This window comes from Natrix helvetica (assembly GCF_964273705.1).
Source record: "Natrix helvetica genome assembly, chromosome: 1".
Taxonomy (NCBI): Eukaryota; Metazoa; Chordata; class Lepidosauria; order Squamata; family Natricidae; genus Natrix; species Natrix helvetica.
In genome coordinates this window covers 184,129,826-184,142,486 of record NC_138548.1, presented here as the reverse complement: position 1 = coordinate 184,142,486, position 12,661 = coordinate 184,129,826, and the positions used below count along the sequence as shown (strand labels likewise).

Genomic DNA, 12,661 nt, shown 5'->3' with positions numbered 1-12,661 from the left:
AGTGCAGCCCTTTGCATTTGACTGATGGTGATTTTGTCAAGTTTTAACTGTTTTAAATGTAATTCCAGTGCTTTTGGAATAGCACCCAGTGTGCCGATTACCACTGGAATTACCACTGCTGGTTGTGCCATAATCCTTGAATTTCAATTTTTAAGTCCTGGTATTTCGCAATTTTTTCATGTTCCTTCTCGTCGACCCTGCTATCACCTGGTATTGCGATGTCTATGATTGTAACCTTATTTTTCTGAATTAGTGTGATGTCTGGTGTGTTATGTATTATTATTATTATTAGACTCAAGTTCAGGACTGAGTAACCTTGAACAAGAGCAGTTCTGCTTGAAGCTTAGGAAACACTTGTATAAACTTGAGAATTTCTCTTCCTACAGTGTAATATATCATGTGGAAATATACTTTGAACTGAAACTTAAAATGATTCATAACACATGTCATTACTCTATGTTTTATTGCGAGTCTCTCTATACTCTTAAAATTGCCATTTAGGGAAAATGCCAACTCTACTGAAGGTTTATGGCACTACTTCAAACAATTGGAGACATGCTAACGTATGTTTCACACGTCAAAAAAATCATATTTGAAAATTGCTTCATCTCTGTTCTCGATGTATTTTCCCATGGTTAACTGATTTAGGATTTAACTAAATTATCTCACCACACAATAATCAAAAGTGCCCTGGCTGTAGAGCAACAAATTAGTATAGTATTTAAGGTGTTTGTACATAGAAAGGTTTTATATAGAAAGCTCCATACAACTTTATAGCCTGTTTATCTGATACAATTTCATACATACTCATTTCTTCATGTGAACTCGAGTGGCTCCTATAAACATCTCAGAATTGGCATACTAATGCCATGTAAACCCTACAATGCCAAGATGCCATACAACCATACAATGCCAACAATACCTATGCCCAAGATTTGCCACCTTACCCACTGGAATGAAAGTCAACTGAAAGCACCTCTTTATGAAAGGGGCACAGAAATAAACAGGAAAAAGGATGGAAATAGAAATTAGAATGATGGGAAGAGGCAGGCTGAAATTTTTCAATATTGTACCAATTTCTAGGTAAAGATCTGTACTGGGGTGTTTATGATAACAGCTTAATTACATAAGCCTCCATTAATATACCAAATCTTAGGTATAGCTATTTTATATGGCCTATTAAAATATTTAATCTGTTCTGTGCTGAGCAGAAAAGTAGATTCAAAAATAATAAATGCTGCTTCCAACTCTGTGATTCTATGAAACCTACTCAAGTGAGTTGATTTTAGTATTTTGGTGAAATCATGGTTACAGGTTAGCCAGGTGTCCAACTCCGCCTTATTCAATAGATAATTAGCCAGGCCATTGCGAACATAGCCAACTTTCCTTAAAAGTTGGTGCAATCTATCGCAAAAGAAGCTTCAGAACTCTCACTGAAGGACACTGGCTGATTCACGCAACATGCTAAGCCGTGGCCGATCACAACTGGCCAAACTACCCCTCTTGGGATCGTCACCCAACACATTAAGCCAAACTGAGATATAGATCGCATTATACAGCTTAGCATAAACCAGGACGTGCTTCGGTACAACGTTCCTAAAAAGGAGCTGAAGGGAAATTGGGGTAACAAAATGAAGGGTTCGGGTGCACGCGGAGCTCCCCCCACACCCGCCCCACGGCGAGTAACATCGACGACTTCAGGATTTCAACTCTCAGAGCAGACATTACACGGGGGTGGTGGGTGGGTGGGTGAGTGAAAGGGTGCGCGCGCGCGCTCCGGAAGCAGCCAAGAAGCCCCGCCCCTAGGCGCGTGCATGGAAGGAAGCGACGACGTCGGGCTAACCTAACCGCTGCTCCTTTCCTTTCCTCTACACCGCCGATTTAGGCGCCCGACCTAAATCTCCTGCCGCCCTTCTACGTTTGTTTCTTACCTCCATTGCGCTTCCCCCTCCCCCTTGATTCAAAAGTGTCAAAAAAAAGCACAACCGCAACTTCCTCTTCCGGGTTATCAGGAAGACAACCACTCAATAATCCTAGAGAGGCGTAGAAATAACTTACAGTACTATTCCGCGTGTGTGGTGAGGAACGTCAAAGCGCGTGCCGGCCGGGCGAGGGGTTGGAAACGCCCACGAGACGAGACGAAGCTGTCTGCGGCGGTTATCCTAGTAGCCTTTAGGGAGAAAGGAGGACTGGTGCCGATTGCAAGCAGCAGCGGTGCTTTCTGTGTCCCCAGACATCCGACTTGGTCCAAGGGGACTTGTTTTTGCCACTGTAGAAAGAAGAGTGTGGATTACACTCGGCCGCGCTTGGCTCATCTTTTGAGGTTTACACAGTACAGTAGCTAAACCGTAGTTGAAGGTCTACCAAATGCCCCTTGCTAAATTACAAACCTCCCGCCTTTCCTTTGCGAGGTGTGTGACCTGGTTGGGGACCGTAGAGAAGGGAGCTGTGGGCTCTCCGAGCTGCATCGCCTGGCACTTGGCTCCTCTAATAGTTCCTGGTTCAATTTGGAGATAGCCCTAGAACAGGAGTGTCAAACTCGATTACATTGAGGGCCGCATAAAGGTTGTGTTTGACCTGGGGGGTGGCATGGGGCCAGCTCAACGTCACTCATGTCAGGGGTGCCTGTGGTGTCCCAGGGGGAGCTGGGGGGATCCACTGTCTCCAGCAGAGGAAGACTAGACCAGGGAGAGTGCCAAACCCTTGTCCTCCAGAGGAGCCTTGCTGCTGCTCTCAGGCCACGCTGAAGATCCCTGGACGGCAGTGCAGGCTGTCCAGAGCCCTAGGCAGGCAAGGGCAAATGCCCAGCAGGTCCTCAAGCTCCCAAGGGGGTGCCCGGCTGGCCTTACCTCTTCCTTGAGGCTGCTACTGTTCTCGCTCTCCTTGGCCAGGTTGCTCATGGTGTGTGCGGGAAGGCAAAGAGTGTGGGTCAGAGGGAGGTCCACTACCTCTCCACACGAGACCTGGCTTTGTAACCAAAGCATCCTTAGCAATAGGATGGGAGAGTACTAGGAGAGGTCAGGACAAGGACAGCAGGGCTGCTAGTGGCCAAGTGCTAAGGCAGGACTTCCCTCAGAGACCTTCCCTCTTTCTCATTATAACTAACTTCTTTCCCTTTTCATTTTCCTTTCTTCTTCCTTCCCCTTTCCCTCTTTTTCTTCCTTGCTCTCTTCCCACCTTTTCTTCTTTTTCTTTGTCTTTCCCTTCCCCTTTCCTGTCCCTTCTTTGATGCTCAAATGCAAAAAGGGAAACATTTCTGGATGCCTCCTTCCCTTGTGATCAAATGCCACTTTGCTAGTAGTTTGTTTTGCTAGCATTCTGCCAGAGAAAACAGACCTCAGGAGGAGTGTGAGCTGCCCTCCTGAGCTCCGTTTTTGGCTGTGACTGCATCCTTCAGCACTCTGCCATCCGCCACCATGTATTTAATTCCTACAATACTTTCATTGTGATTGATTACATAAAAGCTTTTGACTATATAGAACCCAATAAGCTATAATTCTGATCCTCCATCGCTCGCCCCCTTGCCTGCCTGGGCCTCTCTGGCTACCTCCGTCCGTCCGTGCCCGGCAGCTGCAGTGACCTCATCAAGACAAAGTGGGAGCGAAGGGAGGTGAAGGGGCCTCTGTGCCCTGCCTGATCCTCCTTCGCTTGCTCACTATTTTGCCTGCATGGGGCACCTTGGCAGAAGCCCTTTGCTGGCGGCCAGACCCCTCCCTGAGGCGACGGGCAGTAGTTTGTGCGGTGCAGCCAGCGCTTAGGAGGTAAGCTCCCGCCGCCGTCCCCACCCCTGTGCCCGTGCTTGCAGGCAGCCATGCAGCCCTGCGCTATAAGCAAGCCAGGGATCCTTGCAAGGCTGCTGAATCCTAAGGGAGATGTGAATGGGGCCAACATTTGAAAAAACAGGTGAAATTCTTTCTGGAGACCAGAAGCAAACACACACACATACACATACACACACAAAGAGCAAAAGTGTCTGGTTTTGAATATAATCCTCCCTAGTGCTTGGGGAAAAATAGAGGAACATTGGGATATACATTTTGAGTTAACTTGGGAAGAAAATTGCTAAAATCACTATTAGCTGTGTTCTGCATTAAGGATTCATTCAGTAGCATTTCTTGTTGAATTAGCAGAGTAATATTTACAACAGCCAGCTAAGATAGTTTTATCTGTCTTATAATGTGCTTGGGTAGAGGACTTAGGCATAAGTGCAATGTTTGCCTGTGATTATATAATAAATTCACATCTTATACATTTGAATTAGATGTTTTTCAATTCATGTTTAACCTATACTTGATATACTTGTATTCAATACATAAGGTGTTAATTATGTCAATGGAAGAGATAGGAAACTGCATTAATATATATGTCAATGTGTTGATTTGTACTAAAAATGTTTAGCTTAAAAAAATTATAAGGAATCACAAATATGAGTGTGGAAAATGTAATGTAGTTGTGGATGACCCTTTGCATGACCCTTTGCATGAGTTGTATTGGAAAAATAAGAAGATGATTCCCCAAACAGGTAAAAGGCTACATTTTGCTAGAGTTATTCTTTGCTTCCACTGTTGAGGAAGGAGATTGGACTCCATTGTCTATATTTCCCTTTCCATCCCCATGGTTCTTTAGTGAAAATTATAACCCAAGAACATATAGATCTGTTAAAATGTTCCCATTCTCACTTTCTATATTGGGAATCTCTAGGTACTATGCAATAATCTCAACTAATTCAAGCAAATGTTGGTGACATTGAGCTGAAGCCAAAGTTCAAGAAATTGTACCAAGAGTTTTAGTTACAGAAAGAAATTTCTGATCGCTATCCTGCACTATGGACAGTGGTTAAGAAACTCCTTGTTGCATTTCCAACATCATATTTGGTGGAACGTGGCTTCAGTGTGGTCATCCAACTTCTCTCCAAGCAAAGACATCGACTCCAGATTACTGAACGTGGTGATTTAAGACTCCTGCTAAGTATTAAAACCAGACATTGGGAAACTAGTATCACTTTATCAAGCTCATCCATCACATTAAGAATTTACTGAACAGAGAAGTAGTTACTAAATGTTACTAAGTTTACTATGTTACTAGTTACTAAGGTTCTTGATAAATGACTATCAGACTTTGAAAACCTGGTATCACTGGATCATGTTCAACAATTTTGTTGAATTAACATTAACTACAAAGGTTTTTAAATTGGATTTTGAATAAATGTGCAATTAATTGTTACAGTTTTGAATTTTACTGTTACTATCTTCCATCGTGCAAACCACCCAGTCACATGATTCTCCCAGCCAGGCCCACCAAGCTACGCCCACAGAACCGGTCATAAAAAAAATTGAATTCCGCCACTGGATGGGGGGCACTGAGGATCAGTTTGTAGCACCAAGAGGACGGTGGACTGAAAAAGTTTGGGAACCACTGGTCTAGACTCTAAAGCAGAGTCTGCGACGACATGTAACGTGACGTATTGCAACTTTTTCCCCTTTGCTAAACCGGGGAATGTCAGCACATGACGCATCCAGTCCATGGGCCGCAAGTTTGACACCCCTGCTCTAGAGGAACTTAATTTCATCTTTTACAGCAAGAATTTACACTGCCTGTAGAATTTTATGGCTAGTACAGAGGCAGAGAATGTGATATAAACAGTCCCTGTGTTAAGAGGTCTGACTTGCAGATCACTTATACTTGTAAATGGGCTGCCTATTACTAAAAATGATGGATGATGTTCTCCTTCCTCAAGCCAACAAACCACTGAAGCTGTGTATTTTTAATATGCAGTCTGTTTTCATGGTTCATGAACTCATGTGGTTTCAATGGTTTGTCAGCTGAAGGAAGGAGAACATTCACCATTTTTAGTAATAGGCAGCCCATTCATAAATTCCAACATATCCAAATTTTAGTTAAAGGCAAACTTGGAGATGGATGTTGATCTTAACATAGGGACTGCCTGTATGTGTTCTGTGGTCGGATAAATAAATCATACAAACAGAAAGGTGTCTTTTGCAATGGGCTTACTCTCCTAAGTAGGAGTTATTACAACACTTTACAAGAAAAAGGAAAACTCAAATTCCTCCAAGCAAGATAAAAGCTATGGAAGGAGCTTTCCCATATGCAGTCCATAAAGCCAGAATAATATTGGTCCCACTACATAGCAAAAGCAAAATTACAGGCGATGTTCCAGTGAAGAGTGGTTAAAACATTCAAAGAAATGACATGGGTCACAAATGCATAAATCTGAAATAGCTAAACAAAGCTATAAAAAGGATGATAAATCCTTTCTGTGGATGATCTGTGATTTGCAGATGCTTGAATGGTTTTGCTGCTTGTTGCTACCAGTGGATTTGTCAGAATCACTGACATCTAGGTTATGTCAAAGTCATTACTGTACATTTATTTAAAAAATAAATTATCAAATGTCTGTGTTCTTATAGTGCCTAGTATCCATTTCAATATCCATAGATGATTACTTGAGTTACAGTCTTACTGCGGCTGAACATGATCGCTCTGAACTCCTACAATCAGTGCATATCAGAAACTGAACTAAATCAAATATTTATGTTAGAAAAAGCTCAGATATCTAGGATGTTATATAAATAAACATAGAATGAGCCAAAAGACAAAGATATAGAAGTTATGTTAGGAATTAACCTCCCCAAATCTGTTGCTGAGCTAAGAAAACATTTAAACATGGTGCAATACTTTGGATGATTTTGTATTACAATTGGCAGAAGTCCTGCATTCTTTAAATGAAATGCTCAAAACAGACACTATCTGTCACTAAGGACATGAATAAGTTGTTGTCAGGTGCATAAACAATGTTTAACCACATCCTCAGTTCTGACACTTTGTAATGATCACTAGTGTATTGTTATGCGTGCCGATGCTGACAATTGTGTAATAAATGGAGTGTAAGAATTGCTTCAAGTTCACATATGAGAATTGAAGCTAATAGCATATTGTTCCCAAACAGTCAGATCCGGAAATATGATGCACCCAAGTTCCAAAAGTGTGACTCACATTAATGTTGCCATGTGAATGATTGATGGACTGAAGTTCTTCCAATTTTATGCAAACTAGAGTTGTGTACATTTAAAATGATATGAAAGAAGTGCAGTGCTTCTGTATTACTAATTAGACAGCTATGTCTTTTTCCAAAGTTTTCTACTAGCTTGGAAAAAGAGGCAGACATGCTTACTATAATTAATAAGAGATAATTGCTGGACTTGTGAAAAATTCAAAGCACTTTTTCAAAATGATTTTCAAAATGTACATAATCCTCATTCATATAACAAGCCCTTTGTTTCCCAGAGAATTACAGAGATGGGTAATGTTTGGTATCAGTAATATACCAAACATTTGTTTTCCAGATTATGATTTGTAAGCTCTTACTTCATTCAGCCAAAACACTTGTTTGAACAGATAAAAGGATAGTAGATGAGCAGACGAAGAAGATCAAACAAATCTGGAAAGAGTATACTGAAATTCTGCACAGTAAAGATGTCAATATCCAAGACATCTTTAAAAGATGCTCTCTATTTACTAAAATCTCTAGTGCCATAATATGAAATGCAATCAGTACTCTGATGGAATATCTACAAAAGTGTGAACTGAAAAAGAATTAGTAAAATTGGCTAATAAAATGATGCCAGCAAATCTGGAGAATAACATAATGGTCAAAAGAGATTGGAAAAAGTCAATCTATATAACAATACAGAAGAAATAAAATTTAACAGTAAAATTACAGTATTCTTAATTTCACACATAAGCAATAAAATGGTTAGGATCATCCAATGCAGATTAGACAACTATATGGAAAGGGTTATGCTAGGGATGGCTTTAGAACAGGCCAAGGAAAGCAAGACAAAAAGCCAAAAAGAAATCAATGGGTGCTTAGGGTAATTAATTATATAAAGGCTCAGGTCCTTGGAAAGGTAGATAAAATTGTCAAATCCAGTGAAAACATCTGGTTGACTGTGCAACTAATCATAATAGTACACCACTGGAACCAGTTAAAATTGGAGTCTGAACAAGGTCTATATATGTATTTGTTAAGCTCGTCGTCAGCTTGATAGCACATAATCAGGCAGATACTATTCAACTTTGAAAAGTGGAAAGTCACATGACAGTATGACATGACTCAAAGCCTTTTTCTAATTAGTTTCTTCAGTGTAGTGCCATTGCTTCTGACCCAGAACTATAAGTAATATTGAGCTTCATATAAAATGCTTGCCCCTCATTGTGCTCGCTATATTCCTTCCATATAACCCATTTTTCTCAGAATGAAACATTTACAAATTTATACAGGCACATTCTATTTGCTGATGGAATTATTATACCAATTGATTTGCAACACGTGGGTGATATATATATATATATATATACTTCATTATGTCCATTCAGTTATCACTAAGTCATGAGTGCATGGTGATCTGGTTCAGCAATGTTTTAAAATCAGTGGAAGCAAGTTACAATGTTTACCAAAAGAAAAAAAAACTCAATTAAAAAAACATTGATTATGCCAGATATGCCCTGGAAGAGAATTATAATGATAAATTGGAATGGTAAGTATTTAGTAGTATAAGTTATTTCTCACTGACCTGTTTTCAAGGAACTGTGTGTACCATATAGAAGTCATTTTGTCTAATCCAGTGGTGGGCAACCCGCGGCTCGTGAGCCACATGTGGCTCTTTACACCCTTTAATGTGGCTCTTCTGTGTGCCGGGTGCCCGCTCCCCTCCCTCCTCTCGGGCTTCGGAGGGAAGCTTCTGCAAAAGCCCGGGCGAGTGACAACCAATTTTGGTCCTATGACTGCAGAATGCTGCAAAATACCATAAATGCAGGCCAGTTGTTGAGTGTTTCAAATGTGATTGGAACACTCAACAAGGTGACCACAGTGTGTGTGTGTGTGTGTGTGAGTGAGACAGACAGACAGACAGAGAGAGGAACAGAGAGGGAGTGAGGGAGGGAATCAGAGAGAGACTGACAGACAGACACACACACACACAGACAGAGACAGAGAGGGGGAGGGAGGGAGAGAAAGATAGACAGACAGAGAGAGAGACACACACAGAGTGAGTGATTAAGTGAATGAGTGAGAGACAGACACACCCACATACACAGAGTGACAGAGAAAGAGGAAGGGAGGGGAGAGAGACAGAGGGAGAGACAGAGACAGACAGACACACACACAGAGTGAGTGAGAGACAGACAGACACACACACAGAGAGAGTGACAGAGATGGGGGAGGGAGGGAGAGAGAGACAAAGAGCCAGAGAGAGAGAGAGAAAGAAAAAAAAAAGAAAGAAAGTGGGAGAGAGATGAAATTAAAAACAACAATATACAAACCTGACTTACTCAAACTATCCAAGGAAATGCAAGGCCAATGTTCACATTAGTGGTTGTGACTTTGTCAGTCAATGTCAGGATGTAATTTTCTCTACATTGTAAGGCAAATTTTACGGAATTTAACGTTATCGATAAATAATATCGTTCTAAAGTTTTTGTTTTATTAGTTGTGTTATTTGTATCCTCCCGACCTATGTGGATACTTGCATGCAGAATATTCTCAATAAAAACTTATTGAAACTAAAAAAAGTGTACCATCCTATGTATTTTCGGTTTTAAAAATGTGGCTCTCAAAGTAAATTTCAATCGTGGTTTTGGCGAGATTTGGCTCAGTTGAAAAAAAAGGTTGCCCACCACTGGTCTAATCTATCATAAAACAGATCCTTGACATCCTGGATTTTAATTTAATTTTTTTTAAATTTAATTAGCACTTCTAGACCGCCCCCTCTCCCAAAAGGGACTCAGGGCGGTGTGCAGTCCATATCAAAAGACATCATACATAATAACAATTAAAATTATTAGATGGATAAATACATAAATAAGAGGAGGATAAAATAGACAGAACTGTAATTGCTAAATAAATAATTTAAAATATACAAAATTTAAAACCCCAGTGTCCTATAAAATTAAGTCCCCTAAAAAACCAGTAGGAAATATGTATGCCAGGAGGTAGACGTTAAGAATTATGCCAGGCCAGCCAGTCGGAACAGGTGTGTCTTCAGTTTCTGCCGGAAGGAGCGGAAGTCAGTGGTGGTTCTAATGTCGGGGGGGAGGTCATTCCAGGGGTTGGGCCCATCACAGAGAAGGCCCTACTCCTTGGTGTCGCCCGTTGGCATTGCCTAGTGGACGGCACCAGGAGAAGCCCCTCCCTGTGAGAGCGAATTGGCCGCAGGGATGTGTGTGGGAGGATGCGATCCCGCAGGTAACTAGGCCCTATGCCATGGAGCGCTTTAAAGATGGTGGTCAAAACCTTGAAACGCACCCGAAAGACCACAGGTAGCCAGTGCAGCTCGCGCAGGAGCGGTGTTACGTGGGAGTACCTAGTACTCCCCATGACTGCCCGCGCGGCTGCGTTCTGGACTAGCTGCAGTCTTCGTGCGCGTCCCAAGGGAAGCCCCATGTAGAGAGCATTACAGTAGTCCAGGCGAGACGTCATGGATCTTAATTGCAAATTAAAAGAACTAGAACCAATAATCTTACATGAGCAATCTCAGAGACACCGCAATCCTCCATTGTCCAGACCAAGGGAGCACAATTAGGTAAAACCAAATCCATTTGCAACTAGTTACAGAGCAACAGCAGTCTTCATAGAAGTAGGTTAAGGGCAGAGAAGCACTTCTTTCAGCTTCATTCCTGTTCCATTCATCTCTACAACTCAAATGGTTTGTATTTTTTGTTTATTCTGTGTTGGTTTGATTTTTGCAGGTGAGGATAAATGCAAGCACACTCAGTGGAATAAATGTAATGTTATTGGTTAGATTTTTGAACTGTTACAATCTCATGACTCTCCTTGGTTTACAGAAATGAAAACATCCACTATAAGTATAATCTTTATTGTCATTGTACTTAAATACAGCAAAATTGGTTTTAACCTCACTGGTGCAAAATTATAACAGAAACGAAAAAAGAAAGAAATAAAACTAGCGTGTGCATGTAGTGATTGTGGTTGTATTTAAAAGTCTCACAGCCCAAGGATAGAAACTATCTTTTGACCTGTTTGTTCGGCTGGCTATACTTTGATGCCTTCTGCCTGATGGTAGAAGTACAAAGAGACACTGACCAGGGTGTGAATCATCTCTGAGTATCTTCCTTACTCTGCTAAAGCAGCGAGATCTGGAGATGTCATCCAGTGGTGTCAGAGGGCAACCAATGGTTTCTTGTGACGAATTGATCACTCTCTATAGTGCCTTCCTGTCTGCAGCTGTTATATCAGCATAACATACTGTAATACAATATGTGAGCACACTTTCTATGGTGGACCGATAGAAAGAGGTCATCATTGGTAATGCTGGTCTGTGAGGCTGCTTCCATAACCGAACTAGCAAGCCAGCTCTGCATCTCCGCTTCTGCTTTCGCTCTCTTCACCGCCTTCTAGGCCCAACAACGATCCATGGAGAGCCTGGCAGTCTTACTATATCACTTGGTATATTATGAGACTGCTGGAAGTCGCTGGTAATATCTAGTCGACTAGAAGATCCAATCTTTAATAACTCCCTGTGGGTATAGACTAGTTTTTGCCTAACTCTACTGTGGCACCAGGAGCTCAAAGTGCGCCACCATCTTGGGGTGGGGGGAAGAGGTTTATAGCATACAGTATATTTTATAAATTGTATGTTATGTATTATAACAAGTATAACATTTTAACACATCATAAGTCTCTTTAAGCGCTATGATTCTATGAAATGTGATTGTGAGGTTATTTGCTTTTAATCCCAAATTATGCGTTGAAGAAATTAAAGTATATATCTGATTGACTCAAACATCTAATAAACAAACAGCAAGAGAAACATACAGTATTTGGCCCTCCAGATGTTGCTGGTATATAATTCTCACCATTGGCCGAATCAATTCCTCCCCCCCCCCCATCCAATCTAGGATATGTTACTCTATGGCTTGCTTTTCATTTCTTAGTAGACTGGTCTTTCTGCCAGCTATCATTTATGACAGAAGCCACACCTTGCAGATGTTTCAGAAAATTATTCACAGCTTTAATATTTCTTTATTTTTTTAACAAGCCAAGTGAAAACATGCCTGGCATTATATTGTGTTTTATGAGATAGAAGAAAGCATTAGCTGGAGATTTTTAAAATTACTTTCCATTTTATATGGCCCTGAAGGTTAATTAGGCCAGTATTTCAGCTGCAAATGGCTTAGCCTTGCTTCTTTAGATATACAGATTACATTCCAGGCAGTTTAAAATTATAAGCAAAAAACAAGTCCTTCAAGTTAATCTAAGCCATTAATTAATTGTGGATGGATGCTAAGAGTTAAAATGCCACAAACTGGTGCTTATGAAAGAGAAGCTTGAACGGAGCTCCAAATCAATGTTACATGGTCATACTGTTGAAAGATAATTAGATTATCTTTTGATACTAAAGTGACGTGGAGACTACTTTTATATCTGTAAACTCATTGACAACCTTGCTGTCTACATAGACCTGTCATGTTTCTAAATATTCAGACCAAGGACTGCAGAAGGTAAATTTGGAGACTAAAAGTCTGTACAAGAAAGCTTGGAGCTTGACTGGGCGGGGTGGACTAGTTTTATAATGAATTGAGGATGGCACCTGGAGAATTGGATGGGGCGATGGGTTTTCAG

General features: G+C 41.0%; 1 protein-coding gene across 1 annotated transcript in view; it reads right to left on the bottom strand.

Annotated features, from left to right (window-relative positions):
- The window catches only part of ZDBF2 (zinc finger DBF-type containing 2), a 30,640-nt gene extending 28,627 nt beyond the window's left edge, over positions 1–2,013 (bottom strand). Inside the window, exon 1 of the mRNA XM_081939332.1 lies at positions 1,932–2,013. The gene's annotated coding sequence lies outside the window, so the exon portion shown is untranslated. The remainder of the gene's footprint in view (positions 1–1,931) is intronic.
- Positions 2,014–12,661: the final 10,648 nt, after the last annotated feature.